The 18559-nt window shown below is 45.1% G+C and overlaps 1 protein-coding gene across 1 annotated transcript in view; it reads left to right on the top strand.

Moving 5' to 3' along the window:
* Window positions 1–300: 300 nt before the first annotated feature.
* b3gnt9 (UDP-GlcNAc:betaGal beta-1,3-N-acetylglucosaminyltransferase 9) overlaps window positions 301–18559 on the top strand; it is a 72779-nt gene continuing 54520 nt past the window's right edge. The window contains exon 1 of the mRNA XM_056281636.1: window positions 301–486. The gene's annotated coding sequence lies outside the window, so the exon portion shown is untranslated. The remainder of the gene's footprint in view (window positions 487–18559) is intronic.

Here is an 18559-nt window from a genome sequence, read left to right as displayed (position 1 = left end):
CACATCGCTTTTTTATCCTGTTGTGCGTGGACAAACATGTCAAACGTGTAGAAAAATCAGATGTTTTCTATCTACAGTTTTTGTGTGGTAATACGAGAAGCAAAACTTTTTTTGTTTTACCTAAAGTTAAAAGTTATACAATTGTACTCAGTGTACCCTACGTCATTGCCTTCCATCCTTCATTTGCTGCGCTGCTGTCTGCCTCCGAGTTGCTCAACTCCAGCTAGTCACGTGACTAGACCGAGGAGGCGGTGTCCTTGCCATTTAAAAATCCTCTCTTTCAAAAGTCTACTTGTTTTCCTCTGAAACTTTGCCTGAGACATACGGACCGTTCGTCGCGTAGTTAGCAAAATGTGTCTCTTTTAGCTTCTTATTTGCTGGAAGTCCGACAGAGCAGTCAGTTTTACTGTGCGTTCAAGTTTTGCTCCATAAAACAGATGCTTTAGGTTTGGTACTCGCGCAACTCTTAACTTCAGACCATCTCAGGTAAGTCTGAGTAGATTGCAGGATTGAGGGTATAAAGTACATTATATATCTACACCAATTCAACGTGTCGCTAGTTAAACACATACGCGGTACGTTTTGTAACAGTTTTGGCATTGCACGTGAACAGGGAGGGGAAAGAGTCAGCGGTCGTCTCGAGCAGCTTGCGTTCATAGAAAATAACGTTTCATTTTCCCCGCAGCCAGACTTTTGAAAAATTGCTCCTCAACATTTTGAACAATCGTCTGTCATTCAGTTTTCAATTTTACACGTGTGCTATTGACGTCACAATTGCCACGTATTTGGCAAAGGCACAGCAGTTTACCAATAAAGAGCTAGAGCCTTTAAACTGGCGTGATATTGTGATATGTAACAATGTCGATGTTAAAGCTGCGATCCGTCACTTTTTCCATTACGTTCATACTTGCATACTTTGCATTCTCGCTGAATTTGTGCATGCTTATGTATTTGTTTTTCCAATTTTACTTGCATCCACCTCCACACAGCAGTGTAAACATTTATAAAAATGTGTTTGTGTGTGTGTGTGTGGGGGGGGGGGGGCTCTGCTGATTTTGGCTATAGTAGTAGCAAAATGATTAAGCAAAAATTTTACCTTTCGATGTGATTGTCAACAAAAAAGCTTATGTCACAGCTTTTTATGCGTTCAAACACCAGTTTTATTTTGAGGATTTTTGTCAACTTTTGTTTTCCAATAGTCCTCTAACCCCTTTCCTCGTACCCCTTTTGCACCAAGGCAGTTTGAGGGCTGGTTTGGAGCCTAATCTCAAACCAGTTCTTAGCGTTGTGACAGGTACATACATAATAATAATAATAATAACTTTAATTATATAGCACTATTCTAAAACAATGTTACAAAGTGTTTTGCAAAGAAATAAAACCAGACAAGGCAAAAATAAGAGTAAGACCAAATAAGAAAGAGTAAAAATAAAAACAGTGTAAATGAATATAAATAAATATCAAACATGTTTATATATAACCCCCCCCCCAAAAAAAGCGGTGGTGGTGTGTGCCTCTTCCTCAAGCTCGGGTCATCTACCAGAGGCCTGGGAGTTTGAGAGTTCTGCACAGTATCTTAGCTGTTCCTAGGACTGCGCTCTGCTGGATAGAGACCTCAGATGTTGCTCCTGTAACCTGCTGGAGCCAATCTCCCAGTTTGGGTGTCACAACCCCCAGTGTTAAAATGTTACAATTTCATTTAGCAGACACTTTTATCAAAAGTGATGTACATCTGAGAGTTAATACAAAATGAGCAAGGATCTAGTCAGGAGACAACAACACAAGTAAGTGCCAAAAAACTAGGTTCAAGTCCAATAGGACATAGGTGTCAATAGAGTGCACAAAGGCAATACATAGGGTGCATAGAAGTGTTTTTTCCCCCCATATTTTTATTAATACCATCAGGTGTGGAGGTGTTTGTGAAAGAGCTGGGTCTTTAGCTTCTTCTTAAAGATGGACTAAAAGGATTGAATGGAGTTAGGTAACTCGGTCCACCACCAGAGAACTACAGAAGAGAAGAGTCTGGCTTGTGACTTAGGGCCCTGCAGTAGCAGAAGTGCCAAGCGCCTTTCATTGGCAGAGCGTAGTGAGCAGGACCGAGTGTAGACCTGAATGAGGGAGTTCAGGTAGCTGGGAGCCATTTTAGTTGCTGTTTTGTAAGCGAGCATCAAGTTTTTGAATTTGATGCAGGTAGCAACTGAGAGCCAGTGTAGGGATATGAACAGTGGAGTGACATGTGCTGCTTTGGGTTGGTTGAAGACCAGATTCGCTGCCGTGTTCTGGATCATTTGCAGAGGTTTGAAAGTGCATGCAGGGAGACCTGCCAGTAAGGAGTTGTAGTAGACAATATGTGATATTAAAAGAACCTGTACCAGGAGTTGTGCTGCATGCTCAGAAAGGTAGGTGTATACAGCTACTGCCTGTATGTATGTGCAGAGACCTGCCAATAAAGTTCAGTTATAGAAATGGCGACCAAGTATGTGCTTGCTCAATGCTACATGGTACCAGAGTGATAGTCCATGGGCCAGACGATATTTCGGTACACTCAAGGTGGCAAAACTTACTTATAATTTTTGAAAGGATCCATGTCTGTAGATGATATTTTGGTATGATAACCATTCCTGAGTGGCAGCTGTATCACAGTTATCAGCTCATGAAGTTAACCACCCGCTAAACTAAATTGCATTTTAGACGCTGGTGCATATCCTGGTTTAGCCTCATGGTCAGGACATTTTTCAATGTTCTATAATATTGTCTTTGGTATCATTTTAAAGGGGACCTTCTTAGCTTTCATTCAAGCCCTGTTGTGGATATTTCTCACAAATATAGAGGTCACTTGAGCTCTTCAACCCGTCAATAACACACATCTTTCTGCAATTTTCGCCTAAACTATATACTTTCTTTTAGCCCTGTGGCATCTAGGAATATCAGGGACACAAAACACAAAAGCTGGAATACTCACAGGACTGTAAAGATTCAGAAAATGTATAATATACCCATACTATTTCATTGTGTGAGGTGATTGTGAGCCTTAAGTGAGAACTAGACCAAAGCCAGTTAGGTCACAAACTGGTCTCTATACATTTGTTTAAATACACAATCAAAATACATGATAAAAAGGAATACCATAGTGAGGTAATTAACTATTTTAATATTTTAAACAACATTGACATTTACATATACTTAGTCAATGATACATGTAATCCCATATCATTAGTGGGTATATGTAATGGTAATGGGTAGGGTAATGGGTATATGTGAATATGGTTACATTATTGTTATCAAGCTCTGGGTAACCAAGTCCAGAATCAACATCCTGTGCATCAATAGACTACTACCACAGTAATACCATCAGAATCATCACACTGTCATTCATCAAACTGCTCGTTTCTCTCATCATCTGACTCCCCAAGTTCAAAGTCCAGTTCTGGACCATCCTGCTGTTTTTGGTTACTGCAGGTCTGTAACCTGCACATGTCTGTGCATGGAAGTCCATTTTGACAGGCACATGCAGCTTGGCATTTTGCATGAATGCACACACTTGCATGCTAGCATTTCCAAGACCACATCTGGTGCAGGTGGGGAGCGCATCCAGTAAATGGCCAGCTTGCCTTCATCGTCTGTCCATCCATACTCAGTAGGGCTTGGCACCACAGGGTTAGCCTGCAGACAGCACTTCCATATTGCTGCCTGATAGTTGGCTCGTTGAACATGCATAAAGAGACAGTCTCTACATGGTGGCAGCTGGCTGGACTCAACCTCTCCCCTTTTGGTGCAGAAGAGCTGGTAACGCAGTTTGTTCACCTCAGCAGTGCTGCTATTAGCAACATACATCCGACAGGTGAACTGCTCAATTTTCTGGAACAGCTCATCACTCACATTCCATGTCTGTCCCAGTTGACTAAAAGTCTCTTGGCAGGAAGTGTGCTTTCTCACTATCTTCAGGGCATTCAGCTTCCCTCGACCAGCGAATGCACTGACAGTGTCGCAGCCTGTGAAGGCATGTAAGCCAATTAGGCTGTCACAGATGCTGTCTCCAAGTGAACTTGCCAGTTTGGTGATGTCGACAAACCGTGTGCGGTTCTGAGTCCCACACTTCTGGTAGATGGGACAGGTGATGTCCTTCTGGAAGCCAAGACAAAGCACCATGACATCAGTTTCCTCAGCTGTGATGATAACTGACTTTGAGCCCGCATTTGCTGCATGCAATGCATGCAGGAGCAGACGGGTGTCAGCTTCTTCATGTGTGGAGTGCAGTTCTGCTGCTTCCTCACACCCCTCTTCTGTCAACTTGTAGCAGGTTTCCTCACAGGTCATGTACAACACCTTGCCATGCAGCATAGCTCTGTATCGTGGGAGTTTCCACTCTTCCACCAGAAACTTGATGAGACTGGTCTTGTTGGAGGAACTGCACAGAAATTTTCTCCACTGCTGGACGTGGTGTCCCCCTGCAAGATTCTTGTACTGGAGAGTGATGTCTCCACCCCGGTTCAGTCGTTCAGCATCTTTGATCGAAGTCTGGTGATAGACATCAAAAACAACATCAATCCTCCCACTCTGTGCTCCCTCATGGAGGACCTGGGTCAAGGCTGACTCTGCCACCTGTGCAAAGGTTTTGTTGTTGCCATTCATTTTTTGGACCAGGCTCATCCCATCAATGATGGAAGTAGATGGGATTGGGGTGTCTTCTGCAGGAGATACATTCTTTTCAAGCTCTCTGGCAAGTGCAGCCTTGTTTGTTTTTCGTAAGGACCCATCAGCATTTGCCAGTGCCCATGGTAGTGGGCCCAATGGGTAGGCAAGGACATCCTTCAGATTCACCTTCCTGCTTTCAGCCACCAGGATCATGTGACTGAAAAGGTTTCTATCTGCCTTCAGAACCACATCCTGTGCTTTGTTTCATGAGCTTGTTTTGTGCTGACATTAGAGAATGTTTTCAGACTTTGCTTGGTCATCTTGTCGTGGAATTTCACAGGTGGTGGGTCTGCATCTAACCTTGTTTGCTGGAATGCTTGGTAGGCCTCTTCTCCTTTCTCAAGAGCTCTCAAGAGATCTATGGTCACATCAGGTGGAGCCATGTTGCCAGTGGAGAGGCTAACCAAATCAATCTCATCAGGGGACATAGGATTGAGCCAGTTATTCTCCATAAGGTCCATGAGAGACTGGACATCTGCTTCATCTCTCTTGATCCTTGGACTCTGTAGATCTGGATGAGACCATTTGCACCTGCCTTGACCTGTCAGGTCTCTCAGCTGTCTGAGGTACATGCTTCTATACTCAGCTGTGAGATAATATTTGGTCACAGCTCCTGGCTTCAAGCTGAATCCCTTTGTCCCTCCAGCTGTTTGGGTGTCTTTGTTCACCGTTTCTTCTATAGCTTGGTCAACAGGGATTCGGCCAAAGGGATTGGTGGAGCCCAGTTGGACTGAGAAGCCTCCTTCCATGAATTCTGTGTACACATCTGGGTGTGTGATGGGCAGCTCAGACATCTGGGCGTAGTAGTAGGGGAGGTAGCGTGCATAATTCATCCTGTCATAAGCAAAGCACCATGGGATCATTGCTCGAATGCTAGCCAAGTGTAGCATCCAGTCTCCCTCTCTGGATGCTCGGATGAGCCCCAACAAGATTTCAACCATGTCCAAATAGGACATCCAGAAGTTCGAGAGGCTGCCGTTTCCACCTCTAAGGAACTCACGGTAGACTTCAAATAGATCCATGATGCGTGTACAAGAGCTGTTCTCGAGGACCTCCTTCAAAGCATGTTGTGAGACTTCTTTCCCAAGGCTGTCAATGGTCTTCAGTGTCTCATTCAGGTGAACCATGTCATTCCTGTGAGTTTCTTCCAACCAGGACAGGAAACCATTCAAGGTCAGTCGCATGAGAGCCTCATACAGGAGCTTGTGTAAGTCGCACTGCCCTGTTGTACTTGCGGCCATCCATAACACCAGCAATTGAGCCTTCTGCAATCATGCCAGACTCAATGCAGAAGTCTTTGAGTCCAGCATCTTGGAAACGCTTTCCTATTATTGCCAGCAGTGTGCAGATGGTGTGGAATACCCCAAGCCTAACGATGATATCATGGAACTTGTCATGGTGTTTCCATGTGATCTCGACAGCCTTCGCATACAGGGCTTGGTCAAAGACACAGACAATCTTCCTCAGGCCTAAGCACTGCATGATGCTCAGTGACTGGTTAAGCACCTCGTTGACAGTAGACATTTGTGTCGCTGGAGCATTGATGGTAGGCAGATAGCCTATATTGTCGGGGATGACCGTCATCTCTCCTCGAGTCAGGATGTTGAAGCCTGTCCAGCTGCTGACTGACTGTTCTTCTTGTTGTGACATGCGTGCTAGGACCCAAAGAAGGTTTTTCTCTCTGGCAAGCTTAGTATTGGCTGCAGTATCGGCATCTGACTTTTTGCTTTGTGGTGGCCCTACCCGTTGTCCAGCATTGTAAGTTGGTAACATTGGTGGGGGTCCATCAATGCTTCTCTTCTTTGTTTTGGGAACAGTGGGCATGGGTTGGACAGGAAGTGGGTTGACTGGCTTTGCTTGCACAGCAATCCCATTGACTCTGTGAGATGTTCCCTCACCACTGACAGTTTCTTCAAGACGGTCGATATTGTCCCAGGCTAAAGTTGTGAATATGCCAGGATGGATGTTAGCTGGAAGGGCAATGCCACTCCCTGATGATGAGAGTTTCTGGAGACACAGGGCAGTTTTGATCTCTTCCATCTGTGAATAGGACACACTGTGACCAAGTCGGTTGAGGATGTTTATCAACTCTACATTTCCTGTCAACGATTTGACACTGAATGGCAGAACAATGTGCTTGGAAGGCTTGGTATTTCCTCATGTCACTGCATATACTATGTCATGGCCAAATGACTGCAGAAGGCACTGCACTCTCTGGGATGCATGATCAGGATCATTTGAGCCTGTGAGTAGAGAGTACAGGAAGATAATGAGCGACTCTGGAATGGTAGGACATTCTACTTCTGGTTTGACTTCAGGCGGCCAGGTTTGAGGAACATCTTGACTTTTAATGTCTGCTCTCAATTTGATGGCTGCTTTGGCTATAACATCTTGTGCACTGACACTTTTCAGGGTCTGCAGCTCCCTTTTGAGAGACTGATTTTCTTTGGCAAGTTCCCTCATGGACAAGTTATCGGGATAGAGGAGGAATTTTCCTTTCTCATCAGGGAATATCTGCAAGGCTCCAGCAAACTCACTCTCCAGGTTTCGCCTTATGTGCTTCTTGGTTGATTCCTTGACTTGGGCAATGCCTTGGGAGTTCATTGAAGCTACCAGTCTAGAAGAGAGATCAGTCATTGTCATCACTTGAGGATTGCCAAAAAGCTCCATCCTGATGAAGAGGAACAGCTCATTGTATGCCTTATTCACAGCAGCTTCATACTGGGCTGCAGCATCATCATCTTCATTGCTGGCAACCTCTCCTTTGGAAACCTCTTCTTTGGTGTAAAGTCTATAGCATGACCTGTGGTAGTGCCCTTCAGCTGCTACAAGGTCTCTACTCACAATGGCAAGGATTCTGCTGTCCCTTTTCTTTGTGGCTGCACTCCTGATCTTTGCATCAGCTCGCAGTTCTCGACACTGCACCAGTACTTCTCTCGTATTCTGTCTCTTGGAATATTTGCTGTTTTTCTGACAAAATATGCACTCTGCATCATAAGTCCTAGATGTACTTGGAGCATGTCGAGCTACTCTCTTAGATTGTTTCTCTTCAGCAGAGACACAACTTTTCTTTTCTTTTGCAAGGAGGCCATCAAGAATTTGCTTCATAGTGAAGATACTGCGACACTTTCTGTGGTAGTAGATTGCTGGAATCTGTCCCTCAGGAATGTCTTTTGCCAGTTTCAAAACTGGTGCATGATTTCGTATCTGAGCTGCCCTGAGCAGAGTTCTCCATGAGTCGACACTTTGTAGTGAAACCAGCTTATCTGTATCATCAGAACAGTGGATAATGCACTCCACCCGCGGGCGCTTTGGTATTGGGTAAAAACTTGCTTGTTCACCAGTGGCCATATTCAGTCAGTTTTCACCTGCCACATACAAACAAATACATGTAACTTAGGTGTATGAACACTACTAAAACAAAGTTTACTTTGCTTCACCAGCGTCATATTACCATTATTTATCTTACATAGCCACAAATAGATACATTACCTAGTTGCTATGCAACAGCTGTATTTTGTCCACATGAGGCCGCTAAAATCAACACAAGATGAAAGTTCCTCGTAGCCACTTTAACTAATCATATTAACATATACATTAAAAGAACATGCTAACATTATGGGAAATTAGCTTACAATCTTCTCCAGAGTGAGACAAGAAGATAGATACCAGTTTCCTCTATATGTGTTTAGTAGAAAGCTATCTGGCTGCACGTTAGCCTAGCTTAGCACAATGAATGGAAGTACACAGTACTGGTTATCCTTGGTTGTTGGCCAACTAAGAACTGTCCCAGAGTTTAAGCTAGGCTAATCAGTACCAGGGGTGTTGAAATGCTATATTTGTAAAAATCTGGGCAAATACACAATCGTGAGAGGCACAGAAACAGGTTTCCTGAAAGAAAAATGAAATAGCTGCTCATTTGGAAAGGTTATCATGTATTATTTTACTTCTGTTAGTGTACCAAATAAAATGGCACCAGTGAAGTTGTGTCACCTTGGGTGATATCGATATCTGGTCTGACCCATGGACTAACTGGCTTTGGTCTAGTTAGTTTCTTAGTAATAATGCCCTTCTAATTTAAGGTTCACAATCACCTCACACAATGAAATAGTATGGGTATATTATACATTTCCTGAATCTTTACAGTCCTGTGAGTATTCCAGTTTTTGTGTTTTGTGTCCCTGATATTCCTAGATGCCACAGGGCTAAAAGAAAGTATATAGTTTAGGCGAACATTGCAGAAAGATGTGTGTTATTGACGGGTTGAAGAGCTCAAGTGACCTCTATATTTGTGAGAAATATCCACAACAGGGCTTGAATGGAAGCTAAGAAGGTCCCCTTTAAAATGATACCAAAGTCAATATTATAGAACATTGAAAAATGTCCTGACCATGAGGCTAAACCAGGATATGCACCAGCGTCTAAAATGCAATTTACTTTAGGGGGTGGTTAACTTCATGAGCTGATAACTGTGATACAGCTGCCACTCAGGAATGGTTATCATACCAAAATATCATCTACAGACATGGATCCTTTCAAAAATTATAAGTAAGTTTTGCCACCTTGAGTGTACCGAAATAGGAAATTTTGGGCTCTGGCCCATGGACTATGAGGTCAAACTAGCCTACAAAGATGAACAACATTCGATCGCCAGAAGAGTTGAAGTTAAGTGGAAATGTCCACGAGAATTGGAAAGCTTTTAAGCAAAGTTTTGAGTTGTACGTGTGTGCAATCAGTCTGGAAGATGCGAGACACGAACGTCGGAAGCTAGCATTGCTTCTCACAGTGGCAGGCAGAGCCGCGAGGGACATTTTCAACACGTTTCAGTTTCCTGAGGAGGGCGACGACCAAAAGTACGATGCAGTGCTAGCAAAGTTTGAAGAATATTGCACGCCAAAAAAGAACGAGACATATGAACGGTATGTTTTTCGCAACAGAGTACAAGCTGAGTCAGAACCCATTGAACAGTTTGTCACGGACTTGCGTTTGAAAAGCCAGTCGGGCAACTTTGGCACATTGTGTGACTCGCTAATAAGGGATCAGATAATTATCGGCGTTTTCGACAAGAAAGTGAGAATGCAACTACTCAAAGAGTCCGATCTGAGAACTGGAGAAGGCAGTACAGATCTACCAGGTGTCAGAGAGCACCAAGATGCAGCTCAAATCATTCGAGCCTGAAGCAGCAGCAGCGGCGGTGGATGCGGTACATGAGAGGGCCGCTAGCAAGAGAAACAGCAAAGGAAAGTCCCGCGTGCCCAAGTCCACAAAGGACACAGACTGTGACAGATGCAGGGGCAAACACGCTCCGAATAACTGCCCCACTTACGGTGTGGACTGTCGCAAATGCGGAAAGAAGAATCACTATGCCCGGTGCTGCCCGTCAAAGAAGACGGTACAGGTGGTGCAAGGCAGCGACACCGACATGACCGACACAGAAGAGGACGACGAAAAGTTTGTGGGGACTGTGGAGAGCGAGGAGGACAAAAAGGATGACTGGATAGCCAATCTGGAAATCAACAGAACGACAATGCCTCTAAAATTGGACACAGGGGCTCAGGTGAACATACTGACGATGAAAGACTTTAATAAACTGTACAAGAAGCCAAAAGTGCATGTGAAAAAGGTAAATCTGAGAACGTACAATGATGAACCGATTCCTACAAAAGGGGTATGTAGAGTCACACTGTCAAGGGATGGGCGCTCTGTTAAGGCTATGTTTGTGTTGGTTGAGGGCGATAGACAGCCCATATTAGGTCTGAAATCCTGTGAGAGATTGGGTCTTATCAAAAGAGTGCATGTAATTGACAGGTCTGTAGTGACATCTAGTGGTGCAGCTGACAAACAGCATGAGACTGTAGCTGACACAGGGGAGATAAGAGAGCAATACAGGGACGTATTCAGGGGTATAGGATGCCTACCTGGGCAGTACAGAATCCAGTTAAAAGCAAATGCAGAACCGGCTGTCCATGCAGCAAGGAAGGTGCCGGTGACCCTTAAAGCTAGGCTGAAAGCAGAACTGCAATCCCTTATAGAAAAGGGCATAGTGAGGAAAATAGAGGAACCAACTGAGTGGGTCAGTTCTCTGGTAATAGTTGAGAAAAAGAATGGTGACTTAAGGCTCTGTATAGACCCAAAAGACCTGAACAAGTGGATCAAAAGAGAACACTACAAACTACCAACTAACTCAGACATCACTAGTGCTATGGCAGGTGCGCGCTTCTTCTCCAAGTTAGACGCATCATCAGGGTTCTACCAGATCGTTCTAGACGAAGACAGCTCCAAACTCTGTACCTTTAACACGCCTTTTGGAAGGCACTGTTTTCTTCGCTTACCATTTGGGATATGCTCAGCTCCAGAGTTGTTCCACAAAACAGTGCAGCAGCTGTTTGATGGTATGGAGGGTGTGGGTGTGTTTATTGATGACATAGTGGTCTGGGGCAAAACAAAAGAAGAACATGACGAGAGATTACGCGGGATGCTAGAACAAGCACCTAGATCAGGGCTTAAACTAAACAAGTCGAAATGTGAGTTTGGGATGACAGAGGTTACTTACCTAGGTGAAAAGGTGTCCGCAGAAGGGATACAGCCTGATCCAGAAAAGATAAGGGCGATAGTAGAGATGCCAGCGCCAAAAGACAAAACAGACCTGCAAAGAGCGTTAGGGCTAGTCAACTACATGGGGAAGTTTATACCAAATATGTCTGCTAACACAAAGGCCCTCCGTAGTCTACTGGAAAAGCAAAATGAATGGCAGTGGGAGCACGAACATGCAAACGAGTGGGAGGTGTTAAAGGCCAACCTGATCAAAGAGCCGGTGTTAAAATACTATGATGTTGACAAACCGGTCAAAGTCTCAACTGACGCATCCAAAGAGGGTCTCGGAGCGGTGCTGCTCCAACTACACGGCACACAATGGTCTCCTGTTGCTTACGCATCCCGAATAATGTCACCTGCAGAGGGCAACTATGCGCAAATTGAGAAAGAGACATTAGGCGCAGTTTTCGGATGTGAAAAGTTCCACGAATATATCTATGGCAGGGAAATAATACTAGAGACTGATCACAAGCCGCCTATTGCCATTTCCAGAAAGCCACTGGGGGATGCACCACCGCGCATCCAGCGTCTTATGTTACGTCTACAGAAGTACCACATGACATTCGAGTTTACTCCGGGAAAGTACTTAGTAGTGGCAGATGCTCTCAGCAGAGCGAGTTTGAGGGGCACGGCCCCGAGCAGCACCAAGCAGGAGGTGCAAATCCACGTGGCCTGCGTGAAAGGCCAGCTGCCTGCATCAAACGAGAGATGGGCCCAGCTCGCACAGGAAACGGCAAGCGACAGAGAGTTGCAGGATGTCATAGCAGCCATCCTCTCACCCAGAGATGAGGCCAGGATACTGCCAAGTCCGTATCGCCACACCAGAGATGAACTGTCAGTGATCGACGGGGTACTCCTAAAAGATAAAAAAATAGTAGTTCCCAGCTCCATGAGATCAGAGATGGCTAAGTTAGCACATGAGGGCCATTTAGGAATCGAGAAAAGCAAGAGGCGGGCTCGTGATGTACTGTTTTAGCCATACATGAACAGAGATATTGAGACTCTAGTACAACGATGTGAGATATGCCAACAGCATAGGTATATGCAGCCTAGAGAGCCGCTTCTGCCTCATAGCAAACCGACTGAGCCATGGAGAAAAGTAGCTGCAGACCTATTTCAGCTGAAAGGGAGAGACTATTTAATCATAGTTGACTACCATTCAAACTATCCGGAATATGCGCTGTTGTCTGATACTACAGCAAAGCAAGTGATCACTCATTCTAAGTTCATTTTCGCAAGGCATGGTATTCCAGAAACCTTAGTAAGTGATAACGGGCTGCAGTTTAGTTGTCAGGAGTTCGCAGACTTCGCTAAACAGTATGGATTCAAGCATGTAACCTCAAGCCCACTGTACCCGCAGCCAAATGGTCTAGCGGAAAAGGGAGTACAAATCGTCAAACGGCTGCTAAAGAAAGCAGCAGAAGCGGGTGAGGACCCGTACCTGGCCGTCCTCAACTACAGAGCTTCACCGCAAGAATGTGGCCCCTCGCCAGCAGAGTTGCTGATGAACAGGAAGCTCAAGACAAAGCTGCCGTCGGCGGAGCACCTGCTCCAGCGCGCTGACCACCGCACACAGAGAGAGCACAGGTCCAAACATGCCTATGACAAAAGAGCACGGCCCTTGAGACCTCTGGAACGAGAGGACCCTAGTGAGAGTCAGATGCTATTGAAGATGGGGACCAGTCACACAAGTCCTCAAAGAGACTGCTCCAAGATCATATGAGGTACTTACCAAGAGCGGCAACATGATCCGCAGGAACCGGAGACACCTACTGAAGATTCCACGTTCTGAACCACAGCCTGTAGAGAATGGCCATGACAGGGAGGCTCCGGGAGAGGAAATAGAAGGGGGACATACTCAATCAGACACAGACAGCCCTCCTGTCGTCGAGTCACCCTCACCTGGGGGGGAGCAGGTTCAGCCACCATCCCCGGGGTTGGAGCGGGTTCAAAGGCCAAGTAGAACCATTGTCAGACCTAGGAGACTTGTAGAGGAGTGCTAATAACACACACAGAGTGGTTTTTTTTTTTTAATTTTGTGTTTTATTGCAGCCTTGGAGTTCTGTTCTTGGGGTCATGTTGGGTTCTGGACTCATGTTATTTGTAAATTTATGCTGTATGGTTCCAAAGCAGTGTTTAATTTTGTGAAAAAAAGGGGGAGGTAAAGAGAAGTGTAATAATTGTACTGTTACAGATTGAAGATAATCATCTGTTATTCTTTAAGATCAACTTTATCTTAATCTTTAGAAAAAGGGAGATGTACCGATAGTGGCCTGTAGGGGCGCTATACAGCTACTGCCTGTATGTATGTGCAGAGACCTGCAAATAAAGTTCAGTTATAGAAATGGCGACCAAGTGTGTGCGTGCTCAATGATACAGTAGGTTCTAATTTTCCTGATGTTGTACAGGGCAAATCGGCATAACTGAGCAATCGAGATATGTAAACCTTAAAGGTTAGTTGGTCAATCAAAACACCCAGGTTTCAGGCAGAGTTTGTGGGCTTGAGTCGGCCCTGTGATGGCCTGGTGGCCTGTCCGGGGTGTCCCCCCCCCTGCAGCCCAATGACTGCTGGAATAGGCTCCAGCATCCCCGCGACCCTGCAAGCAGGATAAGCAGTTAAGATAATTGATGGATGGATGGAGTTGAGTTGATCCGAGCTGGATATTGATCTGTTGTTGTAAGGATGGACTGGCTGGGATGACAAAGAGCTCCGTCTTAGTTAGATAGGTTAAGCTGAAGGTGGCGTTCAATGTTTGATACATAAAACAGATGCTTTAGGTTTGGTAATCGTGCAACTGTAACTTCAGACCATCCCGCTTCCTCTCTCCATCTCACGTAAGTCTGAGTAGATTGAAGGATTGAGGGTATTAAGTGCATTATATATCTACACCAATTCAACGTATCGCTAGTGAAACACATACGCGATACGTTTTGTAACAGTTTGGCATTGCACGTGAATAGGAAGGGGAAAGAGTCAGCGGTTGTCTCGAGCTGCTTGCATTCATAGAAAATAACTTTTAATTTTCCCCGCAGCCAGACTTTTGAAAAATTGCTCCTCAATATTTTGAACATTCATCCATCATTCATTTTTCAATTTTACATGTGTGCTATTGACATCACAATTGCCATGTATTTGGCAAAGGCACAGCAGTTTACCAATAAAGAGCTAGAGCCTTTAAACTGGCGTGATATTGTGATATGTAACAATGTCAGTGCAGTCGCGCCAGGCCTGGAGCTCCAGTTTTGACTCATTGGTCCATTTCCTCAGTTTTAACCACAGGCTTTGCGGGTTTTAGCTTCTGCCTGTATGAATCATACAGTGATCAGGGAGTCTCAGGGCTGCACGGGGGACAGAGTGATTGGAGTCCTTTAATATTGTATAGCAATGATCCAGTGTTTTTGTCCCTGGTGGGACATTTAACATGCTGTCTGTATTTTGGCAGTTCATGGCTGAGGTTTGCTCTGTTAAAAACCCCAAGGATAACAAGTAGGGAGTCTGGATATTTGTACTCCATGTTTGTAATTTGATCAGCCAGGTGTTTTTTTTAAATTAAATTTATTTCTGATTTCTCCCAATTTAGTAGCCAATCGATCCCTATTTTAATTCAAACACCCACCCTCATACTGCATGCGTTCGCCAACTGCATCTCTCCGGCCGGCAGTCTCGAAGGAGACCGCCTCCCCACTTTCGTGACAAGGCGACTCCAGGCCGAACCACTGTTTTTTTTCCAACACACCAGAGACGCATTCACGTGATGAACACAAGCCGATTCCGCCCCCCTCCCGAAGACAGCGTTTGCCAATGATTGCTGCTTCATCGAGTCCGGCCATAGTCGGATCTAAGCATCGACACAAAGCCGATGCTTAGACCGCTACACCACCGCGGACCCCGATCAGCCAGGTGTTTTAACGCCTCTTTAACACAGTTCTGGGGTGGGATGTAGTTACCAAACTGAACAAATGATGAAAATTCCCACATTGGATAGAATTGCTTACAGTCAATGAAAAAGGTCTCTAAGTGAGGGCTGCATGATTTCTTCAACACTGTGACATCCTTACGCCAACCTTTGTTTTTTTTTAACAAAACTTTATTTAAATCCAATTCAAAACATTATAAAGAGAACATGAACACACACACACACATATAGTATATATATATATATATATATATATATATATATATATATAAAGAATTATAGACAATACAGCAGGGGACATGGAAAAAACATAACCTTTGTTTATGTAGAAGCATATAGCATCAAACACCGCATCCGGTGCGGAAAGAGGGCAGCACAGACTCACGTTTGCAGTGGCCTCGCCCAATGCCAATTATGCAGTGTCTTTGTCCAAGTCTACGTCTGTATCTAAGTTTGTGTCATCATGTGAAGTTTTATGTTGGTCATCAATTTTGCTTGGCTGTGAGAGCTTGCGTTGTATTGGCTGAGAGCTTGGTCTGCTGCATCCTGTGGGCCCAGGGACCACGACCCTGCCCGGAGCTGTGCCCAAAGAGGAAACACCCGAGGGCGGTCTGACAGGACATGGAAGTGGGGCAGGCTAAGCTAACTGCTAACCCATGGCCCTGTCCGAGAGGAAACACCGAAGCGGTCTGGTGGAGGCCTCACCTAGCGTCGACTGTGCAGTGTTTTTGTCTGTGTCTGTGTTTGGAAGGATGTGAAACTTGCACAGATAGTCATGATCTTTGTGATGGCTGGTTAACAATAATCTCAGCATGTGTGCAGGATCTTTTCACATCATCCAGTCTGGCACTTTGCAACGCCACACATTGCCTGAAAAAAATAGCTCTGGCCTGTGGTAACAGACCATCCACAAAAGTCTGAATAAGCTGTTTTCTCCCACAGAATCCACTGGTGGATCATTTCCACTATGTGTATTGAAAACTTCAATATTCAAGATTTAGTTTGTTATTTTCACTTTGTATGTACCTGCGCACATAAATAAAAACTAAATGCCATTTCTCCCAGCCCACAGCAGTGCAACAGAAAAGATGAAAACACACATCCAAAAATTCCCTAAAAACAATACCACTAAAAACATAAAAACAGAGGGAACAAAACAAAAAAGCACAAACGATTAACAACACAGTCCACTCAAGTGCAACACAGTCCATTAAAGTGCCATTTCAGTTTAAATGTTTATAGCTGGTGTCTGTCAATGATTGACTAGCTGATGGGGGGGGGTAACGGGTAGGTGGATGGGCATGACAGTGGGGGGGACACAGTTTGTTAATAATCCTGGCTGCTTGTGTGTAGAAGCTATTTAGCATTCTGCTGGATTTAGCAGATGCTCCTGTACCTCTTCCCAGATGTCGGGAGGGAAAACAGGCTGTTCGACGGATGGTGGAGAGCCTTAATGATGCTAGAGGCTCTGTGAACACAGCGTTGATGGTAAATCTCCAACAGGAAGGGGAGAGGAGCAAAAATTATCTTGCTAGCTGTCTTCACTATCCTGTTCAGCTGGTGTTATTCGGTCGCTTTGCAGTTACCGAACCAGGAAGTGAGACCACAGGTTAGAATGCTTTCAATGGTGCCTCTGTAGAAGGAGGTGAGGGCTGGAACTTGGAGGCTTGCCCTTTTAAGTCTCTGGAGGGGATGGAGCCGCTGTAGGGTCTTTTAACGATGGCCAGGATGTTAATGGTTGAGGTCAGGTCATCCGCCAGGTGCACTCCCAGAAACTTGATGTTACTGACCCTCTCCACAGTGGTGCCATCGATGGTCAGTGGCATATGATGGTGCCTGCTGATCCTCCTGAAGTCAATCACCATCTCTTTTGTTTTGCTTATATTCAGGGAGAGATTGTGGGATTTGTACCATGCCATTTGCTGGTCCACCTCCATCCTGTATGCAGATTCATCACTATTGCTGACAAGACCCACTACTGTTGTATCATCTGCAAACTTGATGATGTGGTTGGTGTCAAATTTGGCAGTACAGTCATGGGTTAGCAGGGTGAACAATAGGGAGCTCAGGACACAGCCCTGGGGTGAACCTGTGCTCACCAAGATGGAATTTGATGTGTGGCTGCCCACCCTGACTGTCTGCTGCCTCCGAGTCAGGAAGTCCAGGACCCAGTTACAGGTACCAGTGTCCACATCCAGCAACCTCAGCTTCTCTACCAGTTGTTGTGGTATGATGTTGTTAAATGCCGAGCTGAAATCGATGAAGAGGATCCTGGCATAGGTGTTCTTCCCTTCCAGGTGTGACAAAGTGAGGTGGAGTGTGGTAGATATTGCGTCTTCTGTGGATCGGTTGGCTCTATATGCAAACTGTAGGGGATCTAGGTTTGCAGTGAGGCAGGTCTTGATGTGCTGCATCAAGAACTTGAAGCTTTCTAGAGAAATAGTAATCAAATGTCTCTCCTAGCTGTTGTACACAGACATACACAGCTGTGATATTTATGACTGTTGTCTCAACCATAGCATACAAATCTCTTAACTGGAGTTTGATAAGGAGAGCGATGTGTGAGAGACCATTGAGCAGCCGAGTCCCAGTTGGCAAACCTAACTTCTCCCAAGTTAAGACCCATTTTAGTCGCACAGAGATGCTCAAATCCAGCTGCAGTGGGGCTGCTCTGTATCACCAACTTCTTAAGAGCATCTGCAAACATCTGCAACTACTTTTTCTTTTGCAGTGTAGACAAGGAAGTTGGCTGATAGACAATTCACGACGTGGTTACATCTAAGCGACTTGGGACAGAATTACTTCTCAACACTGTTGGATTCCATTTAGGTGTCAATGTAAGTGGATTCAAAGCTTGGTCCAGTTGGCCAGCATATGGAGGAGGTAGCGGAGCCATGATGCAGCCAGGAGGTGGCACTGCAGCAGCTGTCTTGCTGTCAGAAGCCATGGATATTTCTCTTGCAGTTCCATTTGCAACCTGTAGGAAGTGTTCCTTGTTTGGTGAATGAATTTGTTGAGGCTGATGTTGTAGTTGCTGTTGTTTCCCACCTGGGGGTGCTACAACTGGTTGCAGTGGAGGAAGTCATCTAGGAGGTCCAGTTATCATCCACTTTATGAATGCTTACTACCACGGTAGCAGAAGGTGGTGCTATTTTAGGGCAACTGAGAATCATTTGATTAATGTGACAAACTTTTTGCCCTATTGTGTCCCAGACCCCAAGGAATTCCATCATGGTCCCAGTCAGGGGGCCCGAAAGGAGTGTGTGTGTCGGGAGGGGGGGTCTATTAGGTCATGCAGCAGTTTAAGATGAGATTTTCAAAGGAGCCATTTTGTGGCCATGTGGAGTCAAACT

The sequence above is a fragment of the Lampris incognitus genome, chromosome 6 (assembly GCF_029633865.1).
Source record: "Lampris incognitus isolate fLamInc1 chromosome 6, fLamInc1.hap2, whole genome shotgun sequence".
Classification (NCBI taxonomy): domain Eukaryota; kingdom Metazoa; phylum Chordata; class Actinopteri; order Lampriformes; family Lampridae; genus Lampris; species Lampris incognitus.
This window is presented reverse-complemented; position numbering and strand designations above follow the sequence as displayed.